The sequence below is a fragment of the Macaca nemestrina genome, chromosome 14 (assembly GCF_043159975.1).
Source record: "Macaca nemestrina isolate mMacNem1 chromosome 14, mMacNem.hap1, whole genome shotgun sequence".
NCBI classification, from domain to species: Eukaryota; Metazoa; Chordata; class Mammalia; order Primates; family Cercopithecidae; genus Macaca; species Macaca nemestrina.
Window position 1 is genome coordinate 43,645,095 of NC_092138.1, and position 21,491 is coordinate 43,666,585.

Consider the following 21,491-nt stretch of genomic DNA (forward strand, 5'->3'; position numbering starts at 1 on the left):
TATTAAATGCTCAATTTTTCTTTGTCCAGAAATGCTTCGTTTCAACTTGTTTGTCAGTAATAGTTATGCTGGAAATTAAATTTTCCTTGATGGATCTTTGAAAATACTATTATACCATTTTCTGGTTTCTATTGTCACTACTCAAAACTCTGTTTTCAGTCAGTTATTCCTTTGTAGGTAATTCGTCTTTTCTTCCTAAGTTGTTTCAAACATTTCTTTATCTCTTGTATTCTGCAGTTGTATTTATCCTGCTTGGAGCTCTTCCACCTTCTAAATTTAAAGATTTAAATCTTTCATTAATTCTAAAAACCTTCAACCATTAACCCTTTGAATATTACCACTCCTGGACTCTCTACTCTTTTGTTCTAAATTCTCACTGAATATATATATTAGACTTTTATTCTTTTCTCCATCTCTTATCCTTTCTGTCATTTCTCCATCATTTTGCCTCTCTTGGTGTATCATTATCAGTGATTTATTCAGATCTAATTTGCAGTTTACAAATTCTCTCTTTAGCTGTGACCAATTTACTGCTTAAACTCTCCATCAGACTTTTCATTTTTGTGATTATGTTTTCGTTTACTTTTGTATTTTTTATCCAAATATGCCTATTATGTTTGCCTGTCATTTTTAATAATACACCTTGTTTCTTTTTCATGTTATTAGCTCTAGTTTCTATTTCCATCAACATTTTGTTTATACATACGTAGCATTTTGAAATTAATTCTAATATCTGAAATCTTGGGTGTTGATTATTGAAATTTATAGATTTTGCTGACTCTTGTTCATGATGGCTTGTACCCATTTGTGTTTCATAATTTCTGTTAGTGAGTTTTTATTCATGGGACCTTCTCTGTAGTCATCTTTACCATACTTAGTTAAGGGCTCTCACTTCCAGAAAGGCTTTTTGTTTGGTTTCTCCAAATGTCTGAGGGGCACTGCAGCTGAGGACCTCTTTATGTTAATGCCTTGGGCTTGACTTTGCAGAAACCGTGCAAGTGCTGTGGGGAGCTTTTTTCGGCTATCCAGATCTCTGACCAAGACAGATCAATTTTTTTTTATCTCCCTTTGCCAGAAAAAATTTTCAAAGCCTACCTTTACACTGAGTGAGCTTCTGGCATTATACAGGAGGGCCTTGACTCTTCATTGCTCAGCCTAAGGTTTACTTTCTATCCCCAAAAGACTGTTTAAAGACAGATCCTTGGTTACCAAGATTGGCTAATGCCCTCTGAGTACCTGCAGATTTACTGCCTAGTGACTAGCCTACTTTCATATTGTATGTGTGTGTGTGACTCTGGCCCTCAAAAATCTTGTTTTGCTTTCTATAGGCTTAGCTGTGCACTTGAGAAAATATTTCTTATACTTTATTTATTTCTAGGCATTTATTGTCATATTGTAGAAAATATAAATGATTTTAATGATTTTCTTAACTCTCCATTCTGAACCCCATTCTGTGGTAGTCTTTTCTCTTTTTCTTTTTCTTTTTCATGCCCCACTAACCCATCCCAGGTACAGCAGTAGCCACCACAGCAGGAACAATCATCTTCCCATAAAGGATCATCACATTCCTCTTAGGGTCCACTTCTCTACACTCTGACCTAAAACATTTCTTTACTCAGACAACAAGTCTTGATGATAGCACAGCTCCAACTCATCTGCATTTCATTTATTTCCCAAGATTCTTGTCAACCTACGGATGTTCTCAAATTCACAGATGAATGTGGGGAAAAAGGGGAGGAGGGCAGCAGTGTTGACAAGGTTCAGAATAGACTTTAATAAGAATTCTTTTTTTCAATCCTGCTTCATGTCTGCCAGGATATATGGAAACGAAGACATGTAATAAATTCTCTCAATTGTAACCAACCAGGTACAGTCACGGGTCACTTGACGATGGGGATACATTCTGAGAAATGCATCATTAGGTGATTTAGTTGCTGTGTGATATCCTAGAGTATATTTACACAAATCTAGATGGTATAGATTACTACATACCTAGGCTCTATGGTATACCCTATGGCTCCTACGCTATAAACCTATACAGCATGTTACTGTGCTGAATACTGTAGGCAATTGTAATAAAACGATAAATATTTGTATATCTAAACATAGAAAAGGTAGAGTAAAAATATGGTATAAAAATATAAAATGCCATACTTGTATAGGGCACCCTTACCATGAATGGAGCTTGCAAGACTGAAAGCTGCTCTGGGTGAGTCAGCGAGTGAGTGGTGAGTGAATGGGAGTGTCTATGCACTACTGTAGACTTTATAAACATTACACTTAGGCTATATGAAATTTACACTAAAAACATTCTTTCTTAGATAAAAAATTAAACTTAGCTTACTATAACTTTTTTTCCACCTTATAAGCCTTTTACTTTTTAACTTTTTGACTGTTCTGTAATAACACTTAGTTTTAAAACACAAACACATTGTTCAGCTGTACAGAAAATGTCTTTTCTTTGTATCCTTATTCTATAGGCTTTTTACTATTTTTAAATTTTTAGGTTTTCTTTTTTTTACTTTTTAAACTCTCTTGTTAAAAAGACAGGAACACACACGTTAGCCTAGGCCTACACAGGGTCATGATCATCAATATTACTGTCTTCCACCTCCAAATCTTGTCCCACTGAAAGGTCTTCGGGGCAAGAACATGCATGGAGCTGTCATCTCCTATAACAACATATTCTGAAATATCTTCTGAAAGACCAACCTATGACTGTTTTACAGTAAATTCCTTAAAAATAAGTAGATGGAGGACACTCTAAAATAACAGTAAAAAGTATAGTAAGTAAATACTAAACCAATAACATAGACGGTCATCATCATTCTCAAGTACTATGTACTGTGTATAAGTGTATTGCCAGACTTGTATACTACTGGCAGCACAGATCTGTTTACACCAGTATCACCACAAATACAAGAGTAATGCATTGTGCTATGATGTTATGACATCGCTGGACAACAGGACATTTTCAACTCCATTATAATCTTATGGGATCACTGTTATATATGCAGTCTGTCATTGACCGAAACGTCATTATGTGGCACATGAGCGCACTTCAAAGAGAAGTGCTTGAGTTATGATTTAAACAGATAACATATAAAATGGAACTTTAAAATAAACATACATTCTAAAACCTTATCATAGACCCTCAAGAGCTCTTAAAAAAATCTAATCACAGAGGACAAAAATTAACATTAACATATATAATTTTCCTTACATGGACATAAAGATGGAAACAATAGACACTGGGGACTCCAAAAGCAGAGAGGCAGGGAAGGGGACAAGGGTTGAAAAAATACCTATTGGATACTATGTTCACTATTTGGGCATAGGTTCAACTGAAGCCCAAACCTCAGCATCACACAATATATCCATGTAATAAACCTGCACACGTATGCCCTGAGTCTAAAATAAAATAAAACATGTGTTTTTCCTGACAGCTTCTCTCAAAATCCACGGTCAATATTCTCTCAAAGGCCAGGTGTGGTGGCTTATGCCTGTAATCCTAGCACTTTGGGAGACTAAATTGGGAGGATCCCTTGAGGCTAGGAGCTTAAGAACAGCCTGGGCAGCATAGTGAGACTCCATCTCTTAAAAAAAAAAAATTAAGTTAGCCAGGCATAGTGGAGCATATCTGTAGTCCTAGCTACTTGGGAGGCTGAAGGAGGAAAATTGCTTGATCCCAGGAGTTCATAGTTACAGTGAGCTATGACGTGCCACTGTATTCCAGCCTGAATGACAGAATGAGACCTTGTCTCTAAAAACTATGTATCTATGTATCTGTCTGTCTGTCTGTCTGTCTATCTATAGGTCTGTCTATCTATTTAATCTATCCTCTCAAAATTTTGGTTTTAAAACTTTGGGAAAGACCTGATGAATCTCCAGTGTAGCATTAGTTCTGAAATTTACACAAATATATAGGAAATATTCTTCCTGAGGTATACGAACATATATGAATGTTAGCAACATAATAATGGTCACCCCAAGTATGTAACACAATATATGTGTTCTTTCATACAGATTGCAGTCACCCCTGGATTCTTTCATACGAATTTACTCCAAACTCTTAAATCCATGCCATAAATTAACAACGAATGACTAGCTAATGAATTTTCAACACAAGGACTAAAAGGAATTCCTATCAGTTATTTCAAACATCCAAACCAGTAAAGCTTAACACCTTTCAAGAAGCATAGGTCTTGCCAGGGAAAAGGAGCAACATATTTAATTTGCACACTCCCCTCCAAAAATGTCCTGTATCCTACTCAAATAAGGGTAGAACAGTACTTTATTCCCAGAGAAGCTGCTAGAAAGAGTTAACTACATTTGTTCTCTTCTTCTTCAACTCCTACTCAGTTCTGCACCCAAAACTATAGTTTCTGCCTTCAATATTTCACTGACACTGCCCTGGGTAAGGCCAACACCAACCTTTGTTTTTGCCAAATCCAGTGAACATATTTCCATACTCATTTGTGATTATTTGCCCACCTGATTTTCATAATACTTTCCTCTCCTTCTGTTTCTAAACAAATCTCCTATCTGTGTCTCCCCCTTAAATGCTGCTGCTTTCCTGCGTTCTGACCTCTTTTATATTCAAACTACATTATCTAGCTGAGAAATCTAATGGAAACCTATAGTTTTAACTAAAACTTTCATAGTGATGCTCACTAAATTTCTCTCTGTAGCTAAGATTTTTTCTTGAGCTCAAGACCTGCCCTCTGGACACTTTTCTTTGTATGTCTGATAAGTACTTCAGGGTATACAAGACTCAAAATGAGATCATTATCTAGCCTGCTATACCTCTAATCCTGAATCCTTGAACTCTCTGTCTGAAAGTCAACAGTAACACTATCCTACCACCCATCAAGTGAGACATTTAAAGGAGAATCCACCTCTTTTACTCTCTAGAGGCAATTACTCATCAGAACGTACCAAAATCCTAGCTCTGTAACATCATTTCCTCTCAATCACTATTTCTGCTGTCATGACTTAGGAACTCATTATACCTCCTATTGACTCTTGCAGCAGTCATCTGATTCATCTTCATGCCTCTAGCTTTGTACACCTACCTTTCACCAGTCTAACCTCTCTACTGCTGTCAGGGTGGTCCTTCTAACATGCAAATCTGAACACATCACTCCTCTGCTTAAAATTCTTCAGTAGTTCCCATAGTCATGTTTCCCAAAGTTTTCTTTCCCCTAGAGGTTCTGATTCATTAGATCAGAACTAGAACTTAAGGTCCTATATTTTAATGAGAGCCCCAGGCGCTTCTTATAATTAGGCAAGGCAACTTTGATCCAAATAATTAAGTCTCAACTTTTTGCATAGCATGTAAGTCCAGCCTCATCATTCCTGCCTGCTTTCCCCAGAACCCCTCAATACATACACTGAAGTTAACGGTTAACTACACTGAGTCATATATAATTCCCCAAAGTGCCACAATGCCATGCTGTCTTACACCTTATCACCTTTGCGTGGGCTGCTTCTGCTGCCTACAATGTAGTCTCTGGCTTATTCATTGGTCCTGCAATTTTTGGTCAAAACATTGCCTCATGTATGAAGCCTTGGATTTTCTCAATCAAATTTAGAGATGCCCTCTCCTGTGTACCCACAAATTTGTGTACACCCTCATTACAGCATTTTACTCTACCCCTATCCTTCTATTATAATTATTTAGATCTACACTGACCCATTAGACTAGGGGACTTGAGGAAATAGAAAGCTTTATCTTCTTATCCATAACATTTTGCAGAGAGGCTAGTATTAAATATTAGAGAAATTACCAAATAAATGACCAAAAGACACATTAATGAAAAGTATTGGCATGGATCCTAGCTTCATTCTACCAATAACTAGGTGTCTCATCACAGAACAAGTAGCACACCCTCTCATAACCTCAGTTTCCTCACATATAAAAGTGACAAATTTAACACATGATTTCTTTTGGTTTATTATTTAATATTTTATTATGAAAAATTCAAACATATACAAAAGTACAAAGAATAGTATACTGAACCCTCTAGGGCACATATCTACCTTTAATCATTATAGACTCCTAGTCAATATTTTTCTGTATACCTCCACCCACTTGTCCTTCTTCAGATTATTTTAATGCAAATTCCACCTATCTATCTATCACTTAACCCATAAATATTTTAGCATGTATTTCCAAAAATAAAGACTCCATTTAAATCTTTAACATAATACTAATAATAACACCTAGGTAGATTGAATCAAGGGTCCTAATTCTTAACACACACCCTCTTATTAGTATTATTCATCCATACCTTGATTTGGCATCAAGTATTTCCCTACTTCTTGAATTTGAATTTGGCCATATGATGTGTTTTGGCTGTGTCGCCACCCAAATCTCATCTTGAATTGTAGCTCCCATAATCCGCACATGTCATGGGAGGGAGGTAATTGAATCATAGAGTGGGTTTTTCCCATGCTGTTCTCATAATGAATAAGTCTCATAAGATCTGATGTTTTTATAAATGGCAGTTCCCCTACACACACTCTCTTGCCTGCTGCCATGAAAGATGTGCCTTTGCTCCTCCTTCACTTCCCATCATGGTTGTGAGGCCTCTCCAGCCACGTGGAACTGTGAGTCGATTAAACCTCTGTTTTTTGTATTAATAAATTTCCCTGTCGGGTATTTCTTCATAGCAGTTTGAAAATGAAAATGGATTAATACAGTAAATAGGTACTAGGAGTGAGATGCTGCTATTAAGATACCCCAAAATGTGGAAGCAACTTGCAACTGGGTAACAGGCAGAGGTTGGAACAGTTTGGAGGGCTCAGAAGAAGACAGGAAGATGTGGAAATGTTTGATGCTTCCTAGAGATTTGTCAAATGGTTTTGACCAAAAAATCCAGGTTGAGGTGATCTCAGATGGAGATGACGAACTTATTGGGAACTGGAGCAAAGGTGATTCATGTTATACTTCAGCAAAGAGACTGGCAGCATTTTGCTCCTGCCCTAGAGATTTGTGGAACTTTGAACTAGAGAGAGATGATTTACGTATCTGGCGGAAGAAATTTCTAAGCAGCAAAGTGTTCAAGAGGTGACTTGGGTGTTCTTAAAAGCATTCAGTTTTATTGATTCACAAAGATGTGGTTTGGAATTGAAACTTATGTTTAAAAGGGAAGCAGAACATAAAAGTTCAGAAAATTTGCAGCCTGACAATGGAATAGAAAAGAAAAACCCAATTTCTGAGGAGAAATTCAAGCCAGCTATAGAAATTTGCAGAAGCAACAAGGAGCCAAAGGTTAATTGCCAAGACAATAGGGAAAATGTCTCCAAGGCATTTCAGTGGTCTTCATGGCAGACCCTCCCGTCACAAGCTGGGAGGCCTAGGAGGAAATAATGATTTCATGGGCAGGGCCAGGGCCTTGCTGGTTTGTGCAGTCTCAGGACTTAGTGACCTGTGTCTTAGCTATGGCTAAAAGGTGCCAACATACAGCTCAGGCTGCTGCTTCAGAGGGTGCAAGCCCAAAGCCTTGGCAGCATATATCTGTTACTGTGTGAGCTGAATCCATTGTTGGCTAACCTACTGTGAACATTTTTATAAGTCTTTTTATAGAGATATATTTTCACTTCTCTTGGGAAATTACCTGGTTGGTAAATTTTTGTATCAAAAGTTAGGTGTATCTTTTGTTTTACAGACAATGATGGTTCCTGTTTCCAAAATGATTGTACCATTTTACATTCCTACTCGCAGTGTCTAAGTGTTCTGGTTACTCCACATTACTGAAATGAGTTAAGACTTTGGGGGACTGCTGGGAAACATGATTGGTTTTGAAATGTGAGGATATGAGATTTGGGAGGGGCCAGGGTGGAGTGATATGGTTTGCCTGTGTCCCCGCCCAAATCTCATTTTGGATTGTAGCTCCCTTAATCCCCACATGTGGTGGGAGGGACCCAGTGCGAGGTCATTGAATCATGGGGTTGGCAGGGGATGGTTCCTATGCTGTTCTCATGATAGTGAATAAGTCTCCTGAGATTTGATGGTTTTATAAAGAGCAGTTCCCCTGCACACACTCTCTTGCATGCCACCATGTAAGATGTGCCTTTGCTCCTTCTTCACCTTCTGCCATCATTGTGAGGCCTCCCCAGCCATGTAAAACTGTAAGTCCATTAAACCTCTTTTTTTAAATAAATTACCCAGTCTCGGATATTTCTTCATAGCAGTATGAAAATGGACTAATATAACATGTGAATTGCTTTCATCACAGGGATGTTAGTGGACATCATCCAACAAAACTTGAAAACTTATATGACTCGGCTTACCTGTACATGTTCCTGCTTTCACATGAGAGGCACATGCCTCCAATAACCATTGGTCCAAGAAAGATAGGAAATACATGGAGAAATCCTGGTTCCTATTTGAAGCTTAGAGCCACCCCAACAAACAGAAGTCTGAAGAAGGGCCACTGCAAGCAACTCACAAACACATGAGCAAGAAATAAATGCCTATTGCTGTATGCCACTGATATGTTATGGTTGTTTGTTATTATGCTGAAAAAAAGACAACAGAAGTTAACAGTAAGTCCTTAATATCAAATACACAGAATGTTAACCAAATGGTTTTTTATGTACAGTTATTTATAGGTTTAGAGGTAAAATTTGCATACAATGAAATGCATAAATTCTAAGTATAATTCTAATGTATAGATATGCAGTGGCTTCTTTATCCATTTTCCTATTAATAGACACATGAGCTGAATCCATTGTTGGCTAAGCTACTGTGAACATTTTTATAAGTCTTTTTATAGAGATATATTTTCACTTCTCTTGGGAAATTACCTGGTTGGGAACTTTTTGTATCAAAGGTTAGGTATATCTTTTGTTTTACAGACAATGATGGTTCCTGTTTCCAAAATGATTGTGCCATTTTACATTCCTACTCGCAGTGTCTAAGAGTTCTGGTTACTCCACATCCTTCCTAATATTTGATGTCAATCTTCTTCACTTTGGCCTTTCTGGTGGATATGTAGTGGTATTTCATTGTGGTTTTAATTTGCCTTTCCCACTTCTGTGATGATGTGGAAAGCTTTATCTTGTGTTTGTTGGTTATTCATGGATCTTCTTTTGTAAAGTATCTGATCAAATCATTTGCCAACTTTTTATCAGATCATTTTGGCATATTATTATAGAATTGTAAGAGAGTTTTATAAATCTTGAATAAAAATCATTTGCTATTTTGAAATATTTTCTTTCAGTCTATAATCTACCTATTCAAATTTTAAAATGTCTTTTAGAGGTTAAACTTTTTATTTTGCAATCACTGTTTCTTCAATGATAACATCTTGAATATCTATGCTACAGTATCACAATTACTGACATCCATATAGTCAAAACCCAATGAAAAAAAATGAATAATATATCTTAAAATATTCAAATCTCCTAAAAGCGAGAAAGAAGGAAGAGGAACACAATATTAAAGAGATTAATAAAAATGAATCATAAAATATCGACCTAACTAAATCGAATGTCTTTTCATTTTAATGAACTCAACACTTCATGATTATCCTAGTAAGTTTCTTGGAAGAAATCAATAAGCTGGTTCTAAACTTCATATAGAAAGGCAGAAGACTTAGAATAGCCAAAATATTTTTTTTTAAGTTGGAGTACTTACCCTATCTGATTTTAGGACTTACTTCAAAGCTACACTTGTAAAAGCAGTATGATAATGACCTAAGACGTACAGATCAATGAGACAGAACTCAGAAGTAGTATCAAAGTATCTTTGTTAATAAATAAAATTGAATTACCCCTAAGTAATTATATGGGAAGGGAAGTTTTTCCAAAAGATGGTGATGAAACAACTACTTTTCCCACAAGGAAAAAAACAAAATCCAAGCCTTTCCCCTCTCCCTGCTGTGGCAACATATTAAAAAAATCAACTATTATGAAATAGATCATAGACCTAACAGTAAAAGCCCAAATCATAAAATTTCTAAAAGAAAAAAAGGGAGAAAATCTTTGTGATATTGGGTAAGATAAATATTTCTTAAACAGGCCACATAGAATACAAACATAAAAGAAAAAATAAATTAGATGCACTCTATCTAAATGTAAAAACATGAGCTGTTAAACATGGTTAAGAGAGCAAAAAGGCCAGACACAGACTAGGAGAAAATATTATCAAAACACATATCAGGAAAAAGTTTATATCTAGAACATATAGAGAATATTTACAACTCAATAAGAAGACAGCCCTGAATATTTTTAATGGACAAAGGATTTAAACAGACATTTCATGAAAGAGGATCAACATCCAATACATGTGTGAAAAGATATTAACCACTAGACATCAGAAAAACACAAATCAAATTCAAACTGCAATGAGATATCACTACACACTCACTCGAAACAAATATTAAAAAGGCAGATAATACGAAGTGTTGGTGAGGATGTAGAACAGCTAGTATCTCATATCTTGCTGGTTTCATTTGCACAGTAATACAATCACTTTGGAAAACATTTTGGCAGTATCTTATAAAAAGTTAAATGTTTACTTATTCCAGATATTTATCCAAGATAAATATTTTGTGTCACTTGTGTCAAAATAACTTACATATATATGAACGATAGTAGCAGCATTATTAAGAACCCAAAACTGGAAACATAAATATCATTCAACTAGTACGTAAAGAAATTGTGACATAGCCATACTATGGACTATATTCAGCAATGAAAAAGAACAAACTGCAGGTACATGCATCGACAAGCGTGAATCATAATAGCATCATACTAAGTGAAATAAGCCAGACACACAGGTGATAAGAGGGCAGATCAGTAGCTGCCTATGCATAGTAATCATCTGTGGAGGTAATCAACTGCAAATGGACCAGAAAAAACCTTTTGAAGTCATGGAAATTACTTGATTGTGATATTGGTTACACAACTGTACACAACTCCCAATGTCATCAAACTGCACAAAATGGGACAATGTATCGTACCTAAATTATACCTCAAAAAAGCTAAGAACATACATATGAGAAATGCAACAAATCATAATATCAACAATAAAATCCTCTAATTATGAAACTATTTTGTTTTCCTTAAAAGGGAAAAAAAATAATGAATGAGCAAGAGTCCCACCCATCCCTTCTTTCTACTAGAAATAAATGAATCAGTCTGGATGAAGTATTCATCAAAAATGATGCCATGCTATAATTGAGCATAAGAAGAGTACAAATTAAAGTTATTTATGTCTAAAATTTCCTTCCAAAGCTTCAAATGATTCAGAGAAAAAGAGAACATTGACATAATCATGTGAAATTCAATAGCTTTTTAGTCCTGGTTTCTCCATTTGGGTTCTCTTTATTTTGGTGCTCTCTGAGGTCCTTTGTCAAGTCCTCAGCCTCTCTCAAAAACAGTACACACTCCCTTCCCCCAAGTACTATCTTGACCTGTAGTGGAAGGGAAAGCCATCAATTAAAAGCTTCAGTATAACACTTTCACTGTTATTAAGTCATTGCTTCATTCATGTGAAAAAAAATATTATTCAGTGCTTGAATGTTAGGGGCAGCATGAGGAGGAATGAGGCTGTTCAGGAGTTAGCTATGTGAGTACCAAGTGTAAATTAATGTGGGGGGATATAAAAGTATGCTTATATAAAATATTAAACATATATCTGTGTTTGTTGAACAGTGACTATATGCCACAATTCTCTCATTTAGTGTTCCCATCAACCTATCACCTAGGTTTATGTTATTATTCCATTTTACAGATGAGGAAATGGAGACACAGAAAAACTAAGAAACTTGTCCAACCCATGCATAAACGCCCTGCTTTTTCTTTTATGCAGCATAGACAACACAACCCTAGCAGAAATAAGGAAATGAGTAAGTGAAACAAAATAAGAGGCATTGTTCCTGCCTTTAAGCAGCTCACAATCTTACAGTCTAACAATATAAAACAGGCACCTTGAGGGCTTCAAGAATAATGAGATGCCACACTGGGTGCATGTGTACAAGTACGTGTCTGTATGCATAACAAGTAGGTTACCGACAGACATATCAAAAGAGACAGATAATGAAAATACAATGGCCACAATTTGAAATTAGATATTAAAATTAAAGCCATTTATCCCCCTTAGAAATTTTTCTGAGTTGCTGAGAAAATAGCAAAAATCTGATTGGGAATAGTTTTGCTTTATTTTCAAATTTTTCTGTAATATTTATTATCTTTATTATAAACACCTTAATGATAGGTAGAGTGCCATTTAAGCACTTTAAGTCCCACAATGTGTTACTGAAGCTAACATGAAAATATTGTTTAAATGCTAATCATGTTTGTGGACATGTTAAGTTTTTAAGAATCAGAAATAAGCAGGCATTTGAGTTCTGACTCTTAAAAACCCATTTAGTTTTTTAATCTAATGTTGAGGTCACCTTTTATCTAACACATCTATTCCAACTAAATTCATATTAAGTTTCAAATTCATAAGACAATGCAGAAAACATAGGGTCTGCTTGTCAGACAGGTGGCTTCAGGAAGAGTCATTTTAACCTAAAACCCAAGAGATTAGTCTGGACCCAGGTAAAGAAAAAAGACAGAAGGAATAGACAGGAAGAAGGAAGGCGGGACAAAGACAGGGAAGAAGGGAGAGAGAGAGGGAGGGAGGGAAGGAAGGAAGAAGGAAAAAAGGAAGATAGAAAAGGAAGGAAGAGGGAGGGATTCCACTTTTCCAGACTCCTGTGGTTGGAGGGAAGGACTTTCACCAGAAGTTTGTTCCTTATGTATCCATCACTTCTAAACTTCATCTTGGCCATGGACTCTTAGTCAAATCATTAACCTCTTTGAGCCCTAATTTTCTCATCTGCAAATTACAGATAATTGCAGTAATTCCAATCTTTTCAGGCAAGACTTAACTGTGACGATACGTGTGAAAGCAATTGAAAGCCTCTAAAATATCTTACAAATATTCACCTATTGGGGGCCTGTGTGTTTAAATAGCATCGCCACTGCCAAGTTTTGGGGGAATAAGCATGGAACTTTACCCCCTATTCGAAACTTAACTCCCCTGATTCCTCTCTGCAAGCAGCCTGAACGTTGGGAGATCCAGCAGGAAAGGAAAGCAACCCTCAGAATCAGGATGGAACTTGATGCCAATGATGGGAGGAGAGTGGAAACAGGGAGAGCTGGACTGAGAGACTGTTTAATGTTCAAAACCAGTGCCAAGCTAAATTAGAAACAGGAGTCTACATACCTGTAACTTACCTCATCGGTATATAATTTGTAACCTGAGATCCCCTTACAGAGAAGTAAAAATAGCAAGGCTCTCAAGCAGCCTTGTGCTCTGCTGAGTGCAAGGGCAGGGTGGGGGAGGGCCAGCACTGGGGAAAGATAAAAGGGCCAGGCAGAGAATGCCAATCATGTGGTCTTGGCAAGTACACCTTCTCCCCTATACCCTGGGTGATGGCATGGGGAATACAGCCAAGAGAGGTGACATCAGGAGGCTGACAAGCAAACCTTCCAGGCGGAGGAGGACCTGTTGCCCTAGAGTCACCTGTTTTTGGTTTTTGTCATAGGCCCTATGACATTTCCTCAAAGGGAAGTGTCACTGAAGTTCTGAGCCTGCCTAATCCTGCCATGATCAAGGCAAGTTAACTAGTCCAGGAAAGGCCAGTACTCAGGCAGGTGCAGAGCAGATGAGTCTGTTTTCAAGTTTTGTAGTTGGCTCCCAGCACCCTGGAAGAGATGATTTGCTGCATAGTTGTCTCACTCTCTGTGAACACATTTTTCTCTCACTGGGTCAGTGAGCTTGGGAACCTTCAGAGAACAGTTTGCTTCCTTCCTTCAATTTAGGGGATAGTACCTCTCAAATCAAGTCTATGCCATTTTAATATCACCAGTTGTGCAAGTGATAGTGGAAAGCCTTGTCCTTTCTTAACTCCTGCTGCATGGAAAAAGTGACAAAGTAGAAAGGAGAGGAAGCTTATTTTTTAATTAATCATATCAAAAGTTAGTACTTGGGCATGTCTCAGCATTCTTTGTAATGATTATATATTGGATGCTATTAATATAACAAATGCAATATTGAGAGTTTCTAATGTTGAATCAACACTATCTTTGTAAACTAAACCTTACGAAGAAGAAGAAGAAAGAAGAAGAATGAAGAAAGAAGGAAGAAAGAAGAAAGAAGAAGGAAGAAGGAAGAAAGAAGGAGGAGGAAGGAGGAGGAAGGAGGAAGAAGAAAGAAGGAATAAGGAAGAAGAATCAGCAGAATCAGAGATGTTAGATCTCGGAATGGTACCACAGTTTCAAATTCTCTAAAAAACAAAACAAAACAAAACAAAGAAACCCAACCTAAGACATTAAACTAAATAATCAGTGCCTATTGGCTAGGCAAATTGCTCTCTAATGTTTCGAATATGTTTCAATCTTAATTTGTAAAACTCTGTTTATGTAAATGGGTTTTGTTCATTCATTTTGCAAGAACTCAAATATTCTTCCAGTTACCATTTGAAGAGAAGGTAATTTTTGTTTCAAACTGCCTCCTGTTCATAAATAGGTTCATCAAGTCTTATTTATTATGAAGAATCAAGAGAGAACTGCAAGCTCTTCATGGCTTTCCTAAGAAAAGCAACCAGAAACAACATAACAGAGTAGAAACAAAGAAGAAATGGGGCCATCCAGACCTGAATTTGAATCCTGGCTTTGCTCCATAAGAAATATAACACCTGAGAAACTTAAATAACTTTTCTGAGCCTCACTCAATTGCCTTTCCTATAGTAATGGGAACAGTAGTGCCTGCCATACTGGGTTATTTTAATGATTTGGTAAAATGGCATATGTAAAAGCCCCTAGAAACAAACTGTCCAATAGAAATATCATGAAAGCCACATATGTCATTTTCTAGTAGCCACATTTTAAAAAGGCAAAAAGAAACTGGGAAAATTAATTATAACAACATATTTTCTTTAATCCAATATATTCAAAATATTATCATATCAAAACCCAATCAGTAGAAAAGCTTATGTTAATGAAATATTTTACATTCATTTTTTTCTATGAAGACTTCAAAAGCCAGTGTGTATTTCACACTTACAATACACCTCAATTTGGACACTAAATTTTCATAGGAAATGCTTGATCTATATTTAGATTTCTTAAGATTTACAGTTGAAAAAACAGATTCACATACCCAAGTTGTTCCAAAAATACTTAAAGTTTTCCAAAAACTGAACCAAATATCAGTGTTTTAAATTTAAAATAATCAAGATTAAACAAAATTTAAAAGTCAGTTCCTCAGCCACACTAGCTCCCTTTTAAGTGCCTAGTAGCTATATGTATCTAGTGGCTACTGCACTGGACCTTGAAGCCCTAGAGCAATGTCTGGTACTTAGTAAGTGCCCAGTGAATGACATATTTTCTTCTGCCCACTAATATCTTATTTTAATCCAAAGTTTGCTTAGCACTGAAGTTTCAACTTTGAAAGCAATGCGAACAACATCTATGACAGGCTTGCCCTAGCCTGGGAACCAAGCACTAAGGTGGCATTTCCATTTGCCATTCCACAAATCACCCAAAATGATCTTCTGGAACTGCAACCATCAAGCTGTTATAGTTTTTTATTTCATTTCAGTACTCCATGTTGCTCATAACACACCCTCCTGGTTTGTCCTATCTCAGATGACAAATAATAATATGAAAGCCTCCATTGTACGCCAAATATGAAAATACCACTGAAAGAATCAGCTTCACAAAATCAGTAGCATTTATATACACTAACAATGAGCTACCTGAAAAAGAAATTAAGAAAACAATGCCATTCAGAATGGCATAAAGTAAAATAAAAATGAAACATCTAGGAGTAAATTTAACCAAGGAGGTGAAAGATCTGTATGCTGAAAACAATAAAACATTGATGAAAGAAATCAAAGAAGATACAAATTAATGAAAAAATATCCCATGTTCATGCGTTGGAAGAATATTGTTAAAATGTCCATACTACCCAAAGCAATGTACAGATTCAATGTAATCTCTATCTGAATACTTATAATAGTTTCACAGAAATAGAAAAAACAATCTTAAAATTGTGTGTAACCACCAAAAACTCTGAATACCCAAAGCAGTCTTAAGCAAAAAGAACAAAGCCAGAGGCATCACACGACCTAATTTTAGAATATATTGCAAAGCTATAGTAATCAAAACAGCATCATACTGGCATAAAAACAGACACAACTACCAATGGGAGAGGATAAAGAATCCAGAAATAAACCCACATATTTATAGCCCATTGACTTTTGACAAAGGTGCCAAAAGCACACAATGGAAAAAAGGGCAGTAGTTTTAGGAAAGCTAGATATCCACATGCAGAAGAATGAAACTGGACTCTTACCTCATACCTAATGCATAGATTAAAGACTTGAGCACAAGACCTGAAACTGCCACACTATTACAAGAAAATACAAGACAAAAGCTCTACAATATTGGTCTGGGCAATAATTTTGTCAATATGACCTCAAAAGCACAGGTAACAAAAGCAAAAACAGAGAAATGTGATTATATCAAATTAAAAAGCCTCTGCACAGCAAAGTAAACAACAGAGTAAAGAGACAACCCACAGATTGGGAGAAAATATGTTCAAACCATATATCAAATACAGGGATAGTATTAAATATATATAAGGAACCCAAACAACTTAATAGCAAGAAATCAAATAACTCTTTGTAGGGACATGGATGCAGCTGGAAACCATCATTCTCAGCAAACTATCACAAAGACAAAAAACCAAACAACCTATGTTCTCACTCATAGGTGGGAATTGAACAATGAGAACACTTGGACACAGGAAGGGGAACATCACACACCGGAGCCTGTCGTGGGGTGGGGGAAGTGGGGAGGGATAGCATTAGGAGATATACCTAATGTAAATGACAAGTTAATGGGTGCAGCACACCAACATGGCACATGCATACATATGTAACAAACCTGCAGGTTGTGCACATGTACCCTAGAACTTAAAGTATAATTTTAAAAAAGTTTTTAAAAAAATAAAAATAGGCAAAAGACCAGAATAGACATTTCTCAAAAGACATACAAATGACCAACAGACATAGGAAAAATGCTCAACATCATGAATCATCAGGGATATGCAAATTAAAACAATGAGATATTATGTCATAACTGTTGGAATGGCTATTATCAAAGGTGAAATAATGGCAAGTGTTGGCAAGGATGTGAAGAAAAGGGAACCCTGGAACATTGTTGACAAAATGTAAGTTAGTGCAGCTATTGTGTAAAACACTATGGCGGTTCCTCAGAAAACTAAAAATAGAACCATCATTAGATCCAGCAATCTCACTACTGGGTTTATATCCAAAGGAACTGAAGTCAGTATGTTGAAGAGATATCTGCATTCCCATGTTCATTGCAGCATTATTCATAAAAGCTAAGATGTGGAATCAATCTAAGTGTCCATCAATGGATGAATGGATAAAGAAAATTCGGTATACATACACAATGTAATACTATTCAGCCTTAAAAAAAAAAAAAAGAAATCCTATCATTTGTGACAATATGGATGAACCTGGAAGACACTATGCTAAGTAAAATAAGCCTGGCAAAGAAAGACAAACGCTATATGATCTCACTTACATGGGGAAGCTAAAAAAGTCAAATTTATAGAAGTACTTAAGTCAAATTTATATAATGAGGGTTATCAGAGGTTGGGAGTGAGGGAATGGGGAGACATTGACCAAACGGTACAAAGTTTCAGTTAGGAAGAAGGAATACAAACAGCATGATGACCATTGTAAATAATAATGTATTATATATTTTTAAATGGCTACAATAATAGATTTTACACGTGTTCACTAAAAATATCTGAGATGATACATTATTTAGCTTGACACAATCATTTCACAATTGTCAAAACATCACATTGTACTCCATAAATAAAAAATATATAGCCATGTGCCAATTTAAGAAATCCATAATTCACCTCCCTGGAATTGTACAAAGAGCTTTTTGAATGCCACAGCTGTTAGTCCAAAGCTTTCTGAGCCATGAATATCTGACCTGCTTTCAAGAAGGCAGGCTAGTAAAAGAACTAAACCCCACTCTGCTTTTTTTTAATTCCTTAAGGATGTAGAAATCTGAGAAAAAAAAATTAATGGAAGATTCAAATGTTTGGACTAGATCTGTAATCATAGTCCATGGTTCTTGCAACGAATGTACACTTTGAATTGTGAGGACCCCGATACTTTCCCCAGATCTCCACAAAAGATAGTGTTAGATCTGTCAGATGATCCAAAATGCATGGCACAGTGGTTAATAACTTCCTAGGTGTAATGAATATCTGCTCTTGCTGCCTACCCAGTATCCCTTCCCCATACCATTGATAACATTTCCCTGTTCCTCCAGGGAAAGTAACGTTTTATTGGACATAGACTGCTGGGATTCTCAATTAAATTGTCCTATCCTGTCGACAACAAGTTTGTGTTTGATCAAAATTAAGCCAATCAATGTCTCTCTTCTTGAAATTTGAATCTTGAACAAAGTGTCACAAGGATTCATAATGGCTTGAAATTTTTCTTTCTGACATCTTGACATCCTAGCCTTGAAGAGTCTATAAGTTCTGTCTCTAGATTTCAAAAGCTTCCTTGCTTCTTCTTTCCAAGGACTGGTCTTACTTCATTTTGAGCTTTTTATTCAATCCCATAGTTCCATAGCCTCCAATAAATTCCCTCTTTTTCCCCTCCTGACATTACCTAGAGTCTGTTGCTTGAACCCAAACATTCCTACCTGAAATAATAGGTAATGTTCTATTATCAAATACGAATTCTCTCAGGCCCATGCCTGCTTGGTCAAAATGAACTTGCTGCTCTTTCTCTGATTATGCAGACAGAGAGATGCCTATTAATGAGCTCATGAAGTTGAGTAACAGTTTCAGACAATTGCTTCGCAGACTCCCAAGGGCCCTAATTAGAATCCTTTATTTGTCTCCAACTGAGGCAACCTTCACTGTGGAGGTGGGGATTTTTGAAGGACATGAAGAAAGTCTTCAGATTATTTTGACCTGAGAAAAACCCTTTGGAGTGATTCTAACTGATAAGATTGTAAAACACAGCCATATTGCAAAAGCAAGTATTACTGAACTAGACCCCAGGCAAATAGTTTTTCCATTTTTAGGGCAAATTATCCTCAGTATTAAATTCCTTACTGAAGTTTCACCTGCTTGCTAATTTTTATTTTTCTTTATAGTTGTATGGCCTTTTATATTTCTTCTTTGGTAATTCTATGACTTTCTAAAATAATTGCTGAAAGAGAAATATAAAAGGCCATACAACTTGATAAAAACAGTCAAGCTGTCTATACTATCAGAAATAAACAAAAAATGTACAATGTGCACAATGAAATGTAAATATTGTTGACAGTCAAAGGCTTCTATGTATGGAATAGTGTGATTGTTAATGATGGAAAAATATTTGTGTGCTCAGAGAAATACAGGCCTAATTGTTCCGCAAGCATGTCACAAAACTACTTCCAAAAGTTATACATAGTGCAGGGTGTAAGGCAATTTTTTGGCAGTCTCCATTACCAGGGATCATGTTTAAATTAAATCTCATAATTCTATTGCTGTCCTCTGCCCCCATTCATATTTCCTCAGGAGTGATTTTCCTCCACAACATTATTACCAGCTCCCATATATCAGTTCCCTATGTTGATCTTGAGATCAAGCCACAGGTTTTTCCCCTTCCTCATTAGCAAAAAACTTGCTTGGGCTTGGGATAACCCATCTCTTGCCACATTCTCCCAGTATATTGTTTATGCCTTGTTAACAAGAACTATACATTTGGAGGTTCAATAAATTCTTTCAGGCCATTCAGGTCACATTTGAAACCCTAATGAAGTAATGTGCAGAGCTGAAGCCTAGTGACCTATAAAGGTGAGTTCAGTCTTGCATAGTTTTCGCTGGAGAGTAACAGCTACACAGGCCTGACTTAGGCAATGAAAGAATCCTGTCCATAATGTTTCCCATTACTTTTATGTATCTTATGCATTAGTGGCATTCTTAGGGACTAATGTAAAATGACATTTTAATATTCAGGAAAAAAATTATGGAATAGTTTACCTAAAGCACTTTGTATAAACAATAAAATAATTAAGTATCCACCTACAAAAAAAAAAAACAGTTGCTTCATTTTTATTTGTCAAAAAATGTGAAGGGTCTGAGATTTTACTCAACTTGCAAGCTTACAAATTAGCCTGCTACAGTTTCATGGATGCTGGCAGAAGACACAAGACTTTTGAGTCAGAGACAAAGATGTTTATTATTCACAGCACAGCAAGCAGCAAGAACAATATATTTGTAAATTTCCCTGTCCCCAAGTATCACAGGAGTAACACAGATGGTTCCAGTGGGTTTTGTTACAGAAGTGGAAGTTCATGCTTAGGGAAACCATATCTTTTATAATGGGCAGCAGTAATGTCTGCCCTTTGCTCCAGAGGGGACATCATCTTTATTATACTTTACTGTAGGGAAAGATGCCCTTCAATCAGCAGGGAGATGATCTGTCTTCCAAGGCTGTTTACTGCACAGACATCTTTGAAAAGTTAGTTTAGAAGAAAGGCAACCAGTGCCTCAGTGTGCAAGACATACAGAAATACAACAGATCCAATGAAGAACTGTCTCCCTAACATTGCTAGTGACCCATGCCCAATTTTCTAAAAAATTTTAGAGATTGCTTTTAGATAAATTGTAACCCAAAGTAGGCAATAGCTATTTAGGCTTAGTTTTCAATAAGAAATCTATTACTTAGCCTTCCCACCCAGGGCAACATCATCTAAAATGTAATTGTCAGTAGAATCAGGAGTCTCTATTTAAGGACAACTGCAGAGATTTTTATAAAAACAATTCAAGATATTAAATATATTCTTTGTGAATGACTTAACCTACCCTATAGAATGAGCTATAAATGACTTACTAAAAACATAGATGTATTTTCCACTTATTATGGGCATAGCATAGCAATCACTGTGCTGAGTACTTTGTATACATTATTTTATTAAATCCTTCTAAAATTACTGGGTGTTATTATCTTTATTGTTGACATGGAAAAAAAAAAAAAAAAACAAGACTCACAGAATAAACTGTCCAGCACATCTATAAATGGCGGGATCAGGATTTGAACAGTGGTCTGGCCAACCCCAAATTCAGGTGCTTATCTGCTGTACTACATTGTGTCGTCAAATAATTACCTAGTGCTTAAATGTATAAGGACACACAGAAAAATACAATACAATATGGGTCTGTTATGAACTATTAATTTCTGTCTCTCTAAGGTATTGGTAAAACCCTTAATCAGGATCAAGCAGCATCATATCTTAGTTCTGCTACTCAGAACTGAGCTGGAACTGAAGATCTTCACTTTAATCTCATTCCTATATGCTTAGGGCTGCAATGAGATAAAGATATACCATACAGATATGCCCAATAAAAATGCTACCATATACACTGGATT